The sequence below is a fragment of the Doryrhamphus excisus genome, chromosome 1 (assembly GCF_030265055.1).
Source record: "Doryrhamphus excisus isolate RoL2022-K1 chromosome 1, RoL_Dexc_1.0, whole genome shotgun sequence".
NCBI lineage: Eukaryota > Metazoa > Chordata > Actinopteri > Syngnathiformes > Syngnathidae > Doryrhamphus > Doryrhamphus excisus.
Genome location: NC_080466.1, coordinates 13,123,987 through 13,124,384, shown reverse-complemented (window position 1 = coordinate 13,124,384; position 398 = coordinate 13,123,987).

Here is a 398-nt window from a genome sequence, read left to right as displayed (position 1 = left end):
AAAGCCCTCCTTGTGTCCAGCGACCACCGACCACTCTTGGTGACGATACTACAGATGCAGCCTTTGCAACATGATTGAAGAAGTGCACCATTTTATTATTTATTTCAGAGTGATGTGAAAAGACTTTCAACTCATATCAAGGTGTCTTTTTAACATAATATATATTTCTGAAGATATTCACATATTTTCTGGACTATTTCAAATATATTCTTTTGGAATATATCCTCATGTCGTGAGGATAAGCGGTAGAAAAATGAATGAATGAATGAATGTTGTAGTCCGCGAGAGGGCAGCAAATACCTGCTAGTGTCGAATACAGCTTGGCATGTGTGCCTTTTCCCTCCTGGGGGTGGAAATTGAATAACACAAAACGCCTGGTCCAATGCATAAGAATCTTC